The 15,933-nt window shown below is 37.2% G+C and overlaps 1 long non-coding RNA gene across 3 annotated transcripts in view; it reads right to left on the reverse strand.

Moving 5' to 3' along the window:
• Nucleotides 1-15,933, reverse strand: part of LOC140916868 (uncharacterized) — a 312,730-nt gene that overhangs the window by 206,830 nt on the left and 89,967 nt on the right. The window lies entirely within an intron of this gene.

Consider the following 15,933-nt stretch of genomic DNA (forward strand, 5'->3'; position numbering starts at 1 on the left):
TCTCAAATGGGTCTTTCCTTTGTTCTCATTTTGTAGTAACTACAGTTTCTTTGATTTTCTTGCTCCCAGGCATTTTTGAAGGAATTTTTCCTATCTTTCAAAAATTCTACACATTCCATTTATTGGCTTCTCTAAACAACAAAGCTATTTGTATTGCATTTGACAGAAGTTTTTTTTTTGGATGCGGCAGAAATTATATAAAAGTATAATAAGTGCTATTAAAAATCTATCCTCTTAAATGCTCCACACTCCAGACAGGAACATTAAGTCTCCTCATATAGGTTTGCATTCATTGAATGCAGTAATAGTACCTATTTTCCAATTTTACGGTCCACTGCATCCCACAAAATATGATTTGTGGGACTGCACCAAACCAATCCATGTACATGTACAACTTTCCTCAATCCACTAAAACTTTGATATATAGCCTAAATGAAATATTTGATTTGACTCTCTCAGAATTGCAGTGCTTCAGAGTTAAACCTTAAAGAAGTCATGTAGCTAATTTTACTATAAACATTTCATTTTAAACTCTGTTTCTTGCTGATATACATTAATTTTTCACATTACTGGTTCTGATCAGTCTCACAGAAGTGCAGACTGAGATTTTCAGTTCACTCAAATCTTCAATAATTTTGAAAGTCCAGTTTTCATATGTCAAAGTCCTAAAATCAATGTACTAAATCAGTATCACTACATGGCCCTTCTTCCCTTCCCTACCATTGGCTCAAACATATTATATTGGGACTTAGGAGACTCATGCGAAACAGATTATTAGTTTTAAACCCCCTTCCAGCACCCAGAAATGTTGCACTAGCCTATAAGAATCCAGAGAGCTGGAAATGAAGAAAATAGACAAACCCTGTTATCACTCAATTTTGATCAGCCAGATCACACTTTTGATGAATGAACCAATGTGATTATTTCATGCTCTACATAGAAAATTGGTTTTATATTCTACACTGAATGATCAGTGTGGCCTTTGAGTTTAATGTCAAAATTACTTTAACTCAGAAAGAACACTCTCCTTCTTAACAGACCCCTCCTTATTTCCTCATCCCAATTTCTTTATAATTATTCAAATGTCAATCCCCCTAATTTATTAATTAAACATTAGAATAACATAGATGGAACTTCTTTTAATCCCTTTGCTAACAAATGCATCACATTACAGTTGCCTGAAAAAATTAAAATTAGTCCTTGGTATTACAATAGTTCCATTCTGTTTTTAAAGAAGTTCCAATTATTTTCTTTTCTTATCTGGCTCTTTTGTAGCTTAACAATTCATCATATTTTCCACAAAGGCTAATTTCCAGTTTTTGATGCATGCACAGTGATCCCAGTGGGATTTCATTGAGATCCCCCATCTGTACATCCAATGGTGGAATGTGGCCCTTCCTATAAGCCCTTTATGCACAGACTCTTGTAGTATCAAAATATAGCCACCTCAGAATCCTCTATACGCCACTGATTCATCTCTAGAATCCTTCCCAAATACTCAGAAGAACACACACAGATCTGCATTTTATATCATAAGAAATTTTAGGATGAAAAACAGCAAAAGTTCATCCATTCCAACACCTTTATACATAATACAAATTGCATATAAAAGTCTGCTCTCCCGCTTTCTGACTATTCCTTGAATCTTCCTCATTACCCCTTGAAAAACAAACAAATAAAATCTGAGTCCATGTTCAGCTCCCGTTTGCAAAAATGAATCTCTTATTGCACCTTTGAGCCAAGAGCAGGATTTAGCCCAAGTTTCTCCAGAACATATTTAGAATCTTTGTTTCAATCACTTATAACAACATAATCATATTATAACATAGTTTTTGCCTTTGAAAGAAATAAAATCCTGAGTGCTTGCATAAGACTATTGCCTTCTGCAGTCCTTTGCTGTACCACCTGTATGTATAGCTATAAAATCTTGCTGTAATAAGGTGAGATGAATTGCACACAATTTAAAATACAGTCTGACTGTTGCTAAATTGATACCCCTTTGCATAGTACTAAAAATAAATCCCTCTAAGTAATATCCACTTTCTGTATTTGTACTTAGAATCATTTTTAATGCCATTGAGCATTATGCCAAAGGTTTTATTTTCATTCTATCCTCCAGAGTCCCAGATGTTTCTCCTGCTGGAATATTTTATAGCATATGAGTGCTGAGATTACTGTTTATTTCCTTTCTCTATTTTCACCTCATATTTCTCTACTGTTAATTGCATAAGTCACTTATTTGCTTGTCTCCTAGCAGACCCAACAAATTCTCAATTCCATCTCACCCCACCCCTCATCTGCTTCCTCCTTTGCACTCATAGTCCAATGTCAAGCATCCCAGCAGTTAATCAGCAGTAAATTTTCTCTCCCAAATACATGCACCTTTCTGAGGTCATTGATATAGAACATAAAGTGAAGGCAATTGGTTCTGATTCGGAACATTGTTACATCCCCACTTCCTTTCAGTATGATCTGCTTCCACTTATTTTGTCTTTCCTACAAAACCCAGTTCTTCATCTGCTGAAGTAGTTTATCTCTTTCCATATTTAGGGGCCATTTAGATACTGTGTATTACTGTGCTAATTTAATGAAGACGAAGTATATCAAAAACTTACCATGTGTCAATTTTCTGTTGCTTACTTTAAAAAAAATGTTTGTTTCATTAGGGATGACCTGCTGTAAATGCATTCCTGGATGTGGTTAGTTTAATCATAATTTTGAAGATGTTCTCTGCTTTCTGTGCTTTTTAAGAATTTCTGATATCTTCGCAACTTATATCAATCATTCAGGGTTTAGAGTTTTTCTGAATCTTCTCCAGATCGAGTAGGTATTATATAACCTTCTCTCTGACCAATTAAATGTATTTAAGACTTACCTACCTCTTTGACCACTTTTTTCAAAATCTGAACCAGGACATTTTAATAGTTTTTGGACAATTTTTAGATCCCCTTTCCTAACAAGATCTTCGGGTTTTTTTGGGTTTTTTTTATCACTTTTAGTTTTATTCCCACTGGAAAATTTAGGTCAAATTCTAGTCTTTGTTGCTCATCTTCCTTTTAAACACAGATAAAGAATTCATTTTTATTTTATTTTCTTAAGCAATGCCTACCTTTCTGTCTATAAATGTCACTTGCCATTTTTAGGAGGTCCTACTGCTTCCCTCACTGACTACTTGGTTACGTACTTGAAATATTACCCGTTTTTACAGTCTGCCTTTGGTTCTGTGCTGTAGCTTTTTGTTTCTTACCATCTGCTAAACTATTTCTTTCCTCCTCATTCCAGATTTCCATTCCTCTTGTGTACCTGGGTGATGAGTCTGGATTAAAATTGACACAAACTCAACATTTGCTTAAAAAACAAAGAGAAAATAGAGAAAAATAAAATAACTGACAAGCCAAAAATATTATTTATCCCTCACTTGACTCTCTCGCTTAAAGTACATTTTGCACATTATTACCTCTTATAATAATAATATGGAGATATACCTATCTCATAGAACTGGAAGCGACCTTGAAAGGTTGTTGAGTCCAGTCCCCTGCCTTCACAGCAGGACCAAGTACCATCCCTTATTTTTGCCCCAGATCCCTAAATGGCCCCCTCAAGGATTGAATTCACAACCCTGGGTTTAGCAGGCCAATGCTCAAACCACTGAACTATCCCTCCCCCCCATTATTACCTCTTGATATTGCTTTGACTCCTAGATGGCACATAAACATTGGATATTCATTAACTTATCTTTTACAAAAACTTTTTGTTGCCCTTCTCTATCTCCTTTCTACTCCTATTCTATTCCCCTACATATTGTCAGTTTTTCTAAAATTTGTTCCATTGAAATTCAATATCTTTATTCTATTTGATAATAAATACTTAAACACTTTTCCATCCTCAGAGTATTTTACAAATATTAGCTATTTAATTCCCACATTATGCCTGTGATGTAGGTACAGAAGAAGACATGAAAATGTCAGAATTTGCTATTACTACACAGGTACCAAAGGCACCTCCTAGTTTAGATATAGCAGAAATCTCTGAGGGTATGTTTACACAACTATTAGTGTACCTCCCAACCTGAATGGACAGACACGGGCTAGCTCTGCTTGAACTAGAGAGTAAAAATAGATGTGTGGCCACTCTGGCAAGAGTGACGGCACAGGCTAGCCACTGGAGTATAGAGCATGCTTCCCAGCCCCAGTATGCAGACAAGCATTAGCTCTGCTCAAGCTAGTGGGCACAATTCTTCAGGCATCAGAGTAGCCATCCAACTGATCTCCTCATCCTCTCTCCTTCCCAATTGCTGGGAACATAATAATCGATGATGTTAATTTAGCAACAGTGGCCTTCTAACCTCTAACACCGAGCACAAATATCTGGAATCTCTTCTCGACTTCCCCTCCAGACTAGCACATGGCCAGCTAACACAGCTTTAAGCATACCAACCTGCATCTTACTAGGGTTTTCCAATAGTGTTCAACTAACCTGACTGAGTTTAAATAATTGAAAATACACACTCTTTTTGCTCATCAAGACAGGGCTTGTTCAGTTAATCACCAATTCAATCAACCTCCTTAAGGAAGCAATATGGAAATATTAGACTTCAAATAGAAATTTTTACAGTTTATTAGGTTTCTGAGATGACATTACTTGAGTCAGTATTGAACTATTTTAAAATTCATGGTCATTTCTCCAAATATAGGATTTCTGTTAATCATCCTGAAATCATCTGGTCAAGCTGATCTGCAGTTATATCAGGGATTCATACATGGCCTTTTTAGGATTTCTGGTTATCTATGGAAACACTGTAGAGCATCTGACTTAATTCCTTTATCACAGTGGTGGCTATTTGGCAAGTTAAATTAGATCCTGTTAGAGTGTAAGCTCATCGGGACAGGGACTGTCTTTGTGTTTCGTGTTTCTACAGTGCCTGGCACAATGGGGTCCTGTTTCATGACTAGGCTCCTAGACACTATTGTAATGCAAATAATCCATAATAATAATTAATACAATAATTTATGGCAAAATCTCTTAAATTGCTTTTCACCTGAACATCTTCATCTTCTTGCAGTTCAGGAGAATAGCTTTAACAATAACAAATGCTTCACAAATTCTGCAGTTAATTAAATAAAATAACCTGTCTGCAAATTATGAACAACAACTTTTAAAACACAGTATCTACTTTGTATATGCAAATATAGTACACATTCGGTTCATTTCCCCTTTTCCTCCTGTAGGTGGCTACAACAATTTCTTTCTTGGGAGTTCTTCAGTCTGGGGTCCTGTAATCCTTCATAATAGTTATCTGTACTTCAGCCTTCACAGCCCATTCACTGAAATAAATGATTTCATCTTTCCCAGTTTGTGCAGAAACAATACTTTTTTGGAAAGAAATACATCTGTAAGACTCTAAGCTTTTGGAAGTTCTGACTAGAAAAAAATGTATTAAAATCTTCAGAGCTAAGACCACTTATACAGAAAGAGAAAGAAAAAGATTCATAGCATCCTCTGTCTCATACCGTATATAGATTCTTTGCCTATACGGATCTAAAGGGACATCTCAACAGGCAGGAACCAGGTCAAGAGTAGCACACTTTCTATTCAGAATCGGCTTCAGAAGGAACACAAAAATAACTATAGTGCTGTAGCATAGTGTACTACCTCCTGGGAAATTAGAACTGGAATGATATGGAATGATTTTGTATGAGGCTGGGTAATTAAAATAACAGATAAATTAATTATTCTTGTTAATGCTATATGGCACAATCTTGCAAAGCTTTACTCATGGGAGTAAGAAATACATGTATGAGTAAAGATTTGCAGGATAAGCCCACACTTTGGTTTATTTAATGGTTATTGTAGGGGTGATGTTATACCCCAATTCAGATCCCTGAACATATCTGCTAAATAAACTAGTAAAGGTATTACAGGTACAATATTACTTTCCCAGCTCAAATCTGGAATAAAAACTGCAATATCATCTGGTCTATGAAAATATGACCTAGTTTCATTGGGAAATTAAAGATTATTTCATTTAAAATAAAAACAAGTGACTCCCTATGCTATGTTTCTTAGACCATCTGTGTTCCTTATGTCTGCCCTTTTAGACTTTAGGACAGGCATGTTCTTTATCATTGTGTTTTGTACAGTACTACAAATATAGACTGTGCTTAGCAAAACAACAAAATCCATACGCTTCAAGAAAATGTCTAACATTCATAGGCAGAGTTCTGAAAGCTACCCAGGAATGTTGAGGGAAACCCTGGTCCTGCTGAAGCCAATGGCAAAATTCCCATTGATTTGAATGGTACCACAAGTTCACAGTGAGATTTTTCTCCCCAGGATAATTATTAATTATTATTATTATTATTATTATTATTTAGTAGTAGAACAGTTGCACCTAGAATCTCCTATCATGGATCAGGAACAAAAAGACAGTCCTTGTCCCAAAAAGTTTATAATCTAAAACAAGAGACAACAGATGGATACAGATGGATGGGGGAGTACAAAGAAACAAGGAGACAAATATGGTCAGCATGGTATGTTATGGTTTCTATGCACAGATCTATATGGTAAGAAGCACACAAACTGAATTGTTAGAACACTTGAAAGATTTGCAGTTGTGACTTACATTTTAGACAAAAGTAAAAAGCAGATATAGTCTTGAAATGTGTTTCCCAATAATAATAATTCTAAAAAGCATATAAGGCCAGAGCCCTAAGGAAATAAAAGAAAATGCCTACAGAACACCCACAGCCAAGGTTGTCCTTCCAGTAGTATCTAATCCCTGGTGATAATAGCAATTAGAATACTACTTAGCATTTACACAAGGCAGACAGTACTAAAACCTGAGGGTTTTGTGAGAACAACTCCTATCTGCTTCCCTGGATATGTTCTTGGGTTTTTATGCAGTCCTAGGGCTATAAAAAATACCAGGCCCGGAACTTGTATAATTTTTTGACTGGTCAGAAGTGTAGTGTAGAAAATTTTATGCTGAATTAAGAGATGTATACATTTGGACCTGGAAACATTCATAAGAGACTTTCAAAGAAAATAACAGAACACCACTAGCCGTCACCTTCAGCCCCCAACTAAAACCCCTCCAACACATTATTAAGGATCTACAACCTATCCTAAAGGATGACCCAACACTCTCACAAATCTTGGGAGACAGGCCAGTCCTTGCCTACAGACAGCCCCGCAACCTGAAGCAAATACTCACCAACAACCACATACCACACAACAGAACCACTAACCCAGGAACTTATCCTTGCAACAAAGCCCGTTGCCAATTGTGCCCACATATCTATTCAGGGGACACCATCACAGGGCCTAATAACATCAGCCACACTATCAGAGGCTCGTATACCTGCACATCCACCAATGTGATATATGCCATCATGTGCCAGCAATGCCCCTCTGCCATGTACATTGGTCAAACTGGACAGTCTCTACGTAAAAGAATAAATGGACACAAATCAGATGTCAAGAATTATAACATTCATAAACCAGTCGGAGAACACTTCAATCTCTCTGGTCACGCAATCACAGACATGAAGGTCGCTATCTTAAAACAAAAAAACTTCAAATCCAGACTCCAGCGAGAAAGTGCTGAATTGGAATTCATTTGCAAATTGGATACTATTAATTTAGGCTTAAATAGAGACTGGGAGTGGCTAAGTCATTATGCAAGGTAGCCTATTTCCTCTTGTTTTTTCCTACCCCCCCCCCAGATGTTCTGATTTAACTTGGATTTAAACTTGGAGAGTGGTCAGTTTGGATGAGCTATTACCAGCAGGAGAGTGAGTTTGTGTGTGTATGGGGGTGGGGGGTGTGTGTGAGAAAACCTGGCTTTGTGCTGGAAATGGCCCACCTTAATTATGCACATTGTAGGGAGAATGGTCACTTTGGATGAGCTATTACCAGCAGGATAGTGAGTTTGTGTGTGTGGTTTTTGGGAGGGGGGAAAGGGGGTGAGAGAACCTGGATTTGTGCAGGAAATGGCCCAACTTTATTATCATGCACATTGTGTAAAGAGTTGTCACTTTGGATGGGCTATCACCAGCAGGAGAGTGAATTTGTGTGTGTGTGTGGGGGGGGGGGGGCGGCGAAGGGTGAGAAAACCTGGATTTGTGCTGGAAATGGCCCACCTGATGATCACTTTAGATAAGCTATTACCAGCAGGACAGTGGGGTGGGAGGAGGTATTTTTTCATATTCTCTGTGTATAAATAAAGTCTGCTGCAGTTTCCACGGCATGCATCCGATGAAGTGAGCTGTAGCTCACGAAAGCTCATGCTCAAATAAATTGGTTAGTCTCTAAGGTGCCACAAGTACTCCTTTTCTTTTTGCGAATACAGACTAACACGGCTGTTACTCTGAAAGATAAAATGGAGGTTTCTGCAGTTTTAAGGCCTGTTCTTGATGTCAGTGAAGTCAATTTTAATTGTATGCTATGGGGGCATTAGAAAGCATTAAGAGTGGTTAAGCAAAACAACCATGCTATACAACTGGGCTGAAGCCAGCCCAAAATTCTGAGATACCAAAACTTAATGGGCTTTGTCTAATAAACATTTTTATGGGCATATCCATCAAAAAGATATGATATTCTCTCTTTAAATACAACACAAGTCCTCTATTTTAAATCTCTCTTCATACTAATGATTCTCTAGATACATCTTACTTGATCTGTTTTACCTGCAATACTTCCCCCCGCAAGCTTTCACCCTTTCATGCCAATGGCAAGATCTTTCCTTCCTCTCTCATAACAATCCATACTTACTCCAAACAGTAGGAAAGATTTTCAAAAGTACAAATATCAGTTAGGCACCTAACTCTCAGTCTCCCCCTGCATCCATTATGTCCAGCTAGGAAATTCATTGCAAAGTAAAGTTCAAAGGCAAGAGTAGAAGTAACTGGTATTGATGCTAGGGATGAATGCTGGTGTCCTGATCCTGCCAACAGATTTTACACCATATGAACAATAAAGTTATGGAACTTCTTTAGATACATCAGCATTGATCAATGTTCATTTTACAGAGGTCACAAACATACATGAGCAACATTTCAGTGAGGTTTCCACAAACCGTTGAAGAGTTCACTTGCATTGCTTATTCAGAAGCAAATTCATAAATCTTTCAAGGATCATATGTCAAAATATACAAAATAAATATCCTTAAATCTAACTTTTTTTTTTCATTTTGTCTACCGGTACATTTTGATTATCATCGACAGAAATACTTTACATCAGTTTGTGTGTGTGTGTCACAAACTCAATGTTTATTGACATTTGACAATAAAAATCTAATATTTTCAAGCCTAAATATTTTTAATCTAAGATTGCCTTTCTTTGGGTCTGTTAGGTCTATTTATTTTCTATCACAATTGATCAGCTTGGAGCAAGGTAAGATACTAAAGATATTTGTACATTTAGGTAAAAAATGAAACCGTTTTAGAGAAACCTCCCTAATCTGAAAACAATACCATGGTTGGAGACTGAAATATATAATATAGTGAAATATTAAAAATTCTCTCTGTTGATAGATTTCACACTCCAACAGGCTCAGTTTACAAACACAAAAAGCAGGAAAAAAAAAAAAAAACTAATACAGCCCACAGATAAGGACTGATCTAAAAAGTCAGATAGAGACTTGAAAAAATATTCTTAAAGAAAGTGAACCTGAGAATTGACAACACCGCAAATCTCCTTTCAAGATCCCTTACCCAATGTGTTTGTGTCACCATTATATACAGAATTTTTCCACTGTGCACACGGTTTCTAAATTATATATGCCACAAGGCCTACAAACCAGGAAAAAGTGTTTTGACATATACCACTCAAGTATGAAAGTAACCTTTAACTTTAGTGGTTTATTCAGGAACTATGCTAGTGTTTTTAATTAGCTAATGCTTCCTTAAGAGCTGCAGCCCCCCCAAAAACGTAATAGTTCCATAAAATGGCTCTGTTTTAATTTCTCTAGCTTTAATGTAGCATACAGTACCCAATTCTACATCCCAACTGTAATTAGCAAGGATAATTACAAAAGCTGTATGAATAGTAGTTGCAGATGCTATGATAAGTATGTTTAGTGTAGTCCTATGTACATTACCAATATTACAAAATTTATTATGAAGAGACATCAGTAAGGACTAAGTTCGAGTGCCATTGAATATATATATAAAAGTTGTGTGACAGGAATCTGAGTAAGGGCTCAGTGATATACATTTCCCATTTTTAAAGAGGTAAATATTCAGAAAGCCATAGCCTCCACTTTGTAAGAAACAGGTAAAAATATACAGGAAAAGGAATTGGAATTTTGTATCTTATCGTCATGTAAACTTGTATTTCTAAATAAAAAAAAAATAAAATGAACAATTGCCCTTTCAAAAGAAACAGTGTAACCTACCCTGTAGAGACCCAAAAGGAGCTCATTACATCTCCTCCTAGGATCCTTCTTTGGAATAATGTTATATAATAATTATGTATATTTCATAATTATATATTATGTTATGTATATTATGTATATTATGTTAATAATTAACATAATAATGTTATGGGAGTCTGAGACATCAGTTATCAAAGGCAGTTGTTGCCATAACAACTAGGGAAACAGTGACCCTCCGCAAGTATACAAATGAACAAGAGGGAGGGAATGATGAGTGGCTGATTATTTCTAATGTCCCAACGTTACTGCTTAGGTAGGAGTATGGGATAGCAAATGTGCATTATGCAGGGAGGGAAGGAAATCAGGCTTTTCCATTTTCCCCATATTTCCTAAAAAACAACAAACATGGGAGATCATCATCATTCCACACATATTAATCATTGGCTGAAATTGGGTTCAAATTTCCCATGGCATAATTACAAAAGAGGGTTCTGAATAAAGGTGAGACACTGAGTATAGTCCCTGTAAAACAGAAAATTCTGTCACGATCTTAATAATTCTCTTGCTATTTTGAGACCTTAATAATGTGTTATGATGCAGTGGTAGTGAATGTCAGTTACTTTAGATTAGCACTGCTATGTTGAAAGTAAATGCCTGTTTATCTGCATGCCACCCCAAACATATTAAAGCAGTGTAGATGGTGAACAGCACAATACATAGACAGCTGTTTTTATTTTCATTTCACAAGTAATAAATCCATATATCAATGTCCTAAGTCAGGGGTTCTCAAACTGAGGGTCGGGACTCCTCAGGAGGTAGCGAGGTTATTACATGGGGCATCGCAAGTTGTCAGCCTCCACCTCAAACCCCGCTTCGCATCCAGCATTTATAATGGTGTTAAATATATAAAAAAATGTTTTTAATTTATAAGGGGGGGGGTCTCGCTCATAGGCTTGGTATGTGAAATGGGTCACCAATACAAAAGTTGGAGAACCACTGTCCTAAGAGTTCATATTAAAGCCAGTGCTGGCAAGAAGAATCTGACTTTTCCCTGTACTCCATTTAGCATGGCCTCAAAAGCAAGGGCATTTAATTTTTTGTTTTACAACTCAGTAAAACTTGTAGAGTTGCATGCTCATTTATTCATGTCTTCCCAAATGTCTTTGTAGAAGGCAGAGGGAAATAGATAATAAAGTTACATTCTTAAATTATGCATTAATGAAATTGACTTCTTTAAATGAAAACAACTCCTCCTTTTAAATTTTGACACGATGGATAGCCTCAGTTACAGCCAGATTAGTGGCAGAATTCTTTGTGAAGGCAAGGTGTTCTTTTCATGCAAAGGATCAACGCCTCAATGGCTGGATAATTTTGCCTGAGTGCAGGACTCTACCCAGAATGACACAGCACAGACTGCACCAAAATATAGGTCCAAAAGCATTTTCTGTTCATTGACATTATTTTTCTCATTACACAGTAGTCATTCTACTCAAATTCTTTGTGTAGAAGAACAGAAATAGGTCCTGACTGAAGTTTTAATTATAAAACTGAGACATAGTTAAAATGCAAAAATATATTATTAAAGAGAAGTTCTTAACAAATATGGAGAAACACACAAAAAATCCAGCCTTTAGTTAATATCCATACTTACTACTGAGAAAGAAGTTCCTAGTGTAAATTAGCATAGCTCTATTGACATGCAGTGAAAGGGGTCTATTGTTGCACCTGTTCATTGGGCTGATTCAATAGGAATTCCACATGTGGAGGAATGGCATGATTAAAACTGGGCCTATGCTAGTGACTGGGAGAAAATCCTCAACCAACCGTACCGCACAGCTCTGGATGGAACATGTAGAAGGCTGTAGTGTTCGAGGCCTCAAACTTTCAATGGTTATGAATAAGTCTTAACTAAAGTGGCGCTACTACCTCCCTATAATATTTTTTCCTATTCTGATGCCCAAATCATGCTGCTTCCACCTCCGGAATGGTCCCACTGTACAAGGCAGGGATTGTGTGTTGGGCTGCTGTGCAGGGGCCATGCACTCCTTACACAGAGTTCAGCTCCCTGGAGCCTAATACACGATAACACAAAGTTTGAGAGTTGGGCTGGGGAAGGATCAAAAAGAATGTACTGCTATGATGCTCCTCCAGTCTCCTTTCCTAGAGGGGAGAAGGGTATGGTAGAGGCATGCACGGCTACCTCAGCCATTGGCTGGAGCCAGTCCATGTGATTGTGGGGAGGATTCTTTCCCCCCCGTGTATCTATCCACATCCTGGCCCAGCTACTCATGCTAGGAACTGTGCAGAGGATTGGGGTCTAAATGCAGACACACAGTCATAAAATTACCTAGTACAGTTTTTCAGAACATTATCAGGTGTGCTAATTCTCAACTGATGTAAATCAGAAAAACTTCACTGATTTTCAGTGAGAGGCCCACTCCTGCATCTGATCTATTTGGGGAACTTCTATTAATTCAATGGGAATTCCACTTGGGGAGGAACTTTAGGATTGAAAGTGGACCTATGCCACTAAAAAGTTGGCAAGTCATCCATGTCTCCTTACACTGCCTCTTCTGCCAAAGTACGTATTAAGAAGACAGGCCTATAAATTTCAGTATTTCACTAATTTATTTGAAGGAGAGTGCCATGTCTTGCATCGTCTATACAAAGTAGGCTTATTCATACGGTCTATCACTGAACAACTGGATGTACTAAATCTGTATTAAACACAGCACTTGAACAGACGAAGTCAATTTTTCCAGAGTTGGCTACCCAGCTGGTTTTTCGGTTCTCATTACATTAAAGGGTCACTGAATGATTGACCTTTCATCATTCAGATATTTGTCTACTAGAACTATGGCCGTGGCTGTGCTGCTGTATTCCAAGACGAAGATGAAATAAATATATTGTGTGTAGGACTGATTGCAGTGACTCATGCTCTCCTAACCATTGCTGCCACCAAGTCACTGTTTCTTCAATCTGTTTTGCACTCAGCTGGTAGGCAGTTTCCCCAAGAATAGTGCAGAGGTTTGTTTGAATATGGCATTGTCTTAGATCACTTCATTTCCTAAAATCCAATAATCTTTGTCTACATGCTATGAAAGGTTCTCTCTCAACACAGGATATAGATGAAGTAATTTTAATACTGCATGTCTTTTCCTGGCAGGCATTTCACTGACTCTGGAGTCTGTGGCCAGCTTCAAAGTCATGCTGTTTGTCAAGACTACTGCAGCAGCACCACCTTTGCATTCAGATTGTGTTCACATTTGTTTGAGCAAAAGGTGCATGTTTCTGATAAGTGGAATCTCTTAACTAAAGCTCACAATACCAGCTCCAACCTCCTGAGTAACCACCTCACACAGGCAGAGGATAAAGCTAAATTGAATGACACATTCCGCTCCACAGTCTCTGTTGGCTTTCTACTTGCAGTAGATGGGTGCATACTGAACAGCTCTATTTTCCTAGGATCCACTATGATATGGTACTGTAAAATTTTATTAAACCTGAACTTTCTCCTTAAAATAATTTGACATGTTTGGGTTCTGCAGCTGAGTCAGGTTTTTCTAATGGAATTGGAGACACCTTTTAATTCTGCATCATATTTCCATGCCTACAATTTTCATCATAACTCATATCCTGCTTCACCTCAAAGATTAAACCACCCAAATGAAGAATCCATGAAAAACCGTAGTGCAGGAAGCTGCTGAAATAACATATGTGGGATTCATTGACTTTCACAAACATTTTCTTTCCTTTTAATATAATCATTCAATAGTTCTCATGTTTGTCAGTTTATTTACTGTAAAAAAAGATTAGCTCCCATTATTTTAGGCATTGTTTAAACACATCCCTGCCCCACAGAGCTTCCAGCACCAACAGACAAAGGGTGAGGGGAAACAGAGGCACAGACAGGTGAAGTGACTTTCCCAGGGGCACCCAGTAAGTTAACAGATGAGCTAAGACTAGAGTCCAAGTCTCCTGCCTCTCAGTCCATTGCCCTATACAATAGATCATGCTGTCACCTCATACATACATTAATAATTCTGGGCTTTCCAAAGTCTGAGTGAGAGACAATCCTCAAAGGGACGATAGTGGGGTATGATTATCATTCATACAAGAAGTTTGAAGAGACTAAAGTTCTCTCACATGTGGTGCGGCCTCAAAACAGCAGCTTTCTCCATTAGATTCAGTTCAGTGCTTTTCCATTCAGTGGCTCTAGTTGGTCCTTGGCAAATAAATAGTAAAACAGCTAGTTTTAGATACTGGCTTAGTGGCAATACCCTGCCATTACCACTGCAGTTGAGAAGCTAATTGAAATATGACTGGCAATGGATGCTGCCGTTGCTGTACAATTTCTAAAAAAAAATTGTGTTCTTAAAGCTTGCAAAATGATATCAGATAAATGACAAGCTGTCATATAGGTAATGTGACACTAACTAGAATAATGGTCTGGAACTCAAACCAAAATGCTACCCATCTCATTTAAAATGAGTTGTGCTCTTTCATACATTTTAGGCAGCTTGTTGATATAGTATGTCAATATTCTCAGTTTAAATTGTCATGCAGAGATATTATTTTTCTGGAGTTAATGTGACATTCCACAACGCCTTCAGATTAATTAATTGCCATTGAGATGGTAGCAGGGTAGAAATAGGTATGATCTTTTCATTAAATCTTGAATAATTGACAAAGAAACCTTAAGAATATCTTAAAAGGAAAGAGCTTCTCACAACTTTACTAATGGATAGTTGACCTGCTATTTTTGTCACAAAAATAAAAACCATGACATTTTGCCCTCTCTTGACTTCAGCTTCATGCTTTTTGGGGGAGTTGAAGAGTGGGAGGTATGTTAAATAAATAATATACCAAAGAACTGACAATGTTAACTATCAGCTCCACACAAAATGCAGCCGTCATTTTAAACTCACTATTCTTGAAAGATATCCATTATTTTTGTGATTTTACAGCTGCATAAATAAAATGCTTGTATTTCAAGAAATCTGTCATCTTTATTGTGGTTTTATGTATTACTTTAACACTAGGCACTTAAGCTTGAATCTTTATTGGTCTGATCCAAAGCCCAGTGAAGTCAATGGGAGTCTTTCCAATTTTGGATTAGGTCCTATGTGAAGCTCAAATAACCATGACTCAAATTGGCTCTTAGGCTCTTGGCACTTCATATGTAGATCTTCCTTCATGTGGGAAGCAGCTGTTAAGTTAGGCAAAATCAAAGAATAATTTCCTCCACACTTCACAAAATAAATCCATTTTGAAATGTCTTTGGACTTTGGTAATGTGTTTGACTCAAATTTGGTAAGGGATTTCCCATGCCACTTTTTCTTTAATAAAATAAATTAAAGAACTTTCTCATGAATGGTGCAGAGAAAATGAACAGGAAAGTGTAATTTACCCCTTCACATAACCCAATGAAATGAATAGGCAGCAGGTTTAAAAAAAAAACGTAATAAAGTACTTTTTTGTTTTGAAGACACAATACACAGTCAACCTGTGGACCTCATTGCCAGGGGATGCTGTAAAGTCCAAAAGTATAACTGGGT

Source organism: Lepidochelys kempii, chromosome 9 (genome assembly GCF_965140285.1).
Source record: "Lepidochelys kempii isolate rLepKem1 chromosome 9, rLepKem1.hap1, whole genome shotgun sequence".
Taxonomy (NCBI): domain Eukaryota; kingdom Metazoa; phylum Chordata; order Testudines; family Cheloniidae; genus Lepidochelys; species Lepidochelys kempii.